This window comes from Eurypyga helias, unplaced genomic scaffold, assembly GCF_000690775.1.
Source record: "Eurypyga helias isolate BGI_N326 unplaced genomic scaffold, ASM69077v1 scaffold8228, whole genome shotgun sequence".
NCBI classification, from domain to species: Eukaryota; Metazoa; Chordata; class Aves; order Eurypygiformes; family Eurypygidae; genus Eurypyga; species Eurypyga helias.
The window spans coordinates 761-1,088 of NW_010264898.1; the positions used below are offsets into that span (position 1 = coordinate 761).

General features: G+C 55.8%; 1 protein-coding gene across 1 annotated transcript in view; it reads left to right on the top strand.

Annotated features, from left to right (window-relative positions):
- Positions 1–328, top strand: part of LOC104513236 (kallikrein-13-like) — a gene marked incomplete at its 5' end in the record, with an annotated part of 2,096 nt that overhangs the window by 382 nt on the left and 1,386 nt on the right. The window lies entirely within an intron of this gene.

Genomic DNA, 328 nt, shown 5'->3' on the forward strand with positions numbered 1-328 from the left:
GTAACCCTGGGTTGGTGGTTGGCCAACCCGGTGTTGGGTCTTCAACCCAACAAGGGTTGGCCAGGTCATTCATGGCTGGGCAATCCAAGAGGAGTTGGATAACCCCAGGTTGGTGGTTGGCCAACCCGGGGTTGGGTCTTCAACCCAACAAGGGCTAGCCAAGTCATTCACCGTTGGCCAATCCAAGAGGAGTTGGATAACCCCAGGTTGGTGGTTGGCCAACCCGGTGTTGGGTCTTCAACCCAACAAGGGCTAGCCAAGTCATTCACAGTTGGCCAATCCAAGAGGAGTTGGATAACGCTGGGCTGGTGGGTGACCAATCAGACGA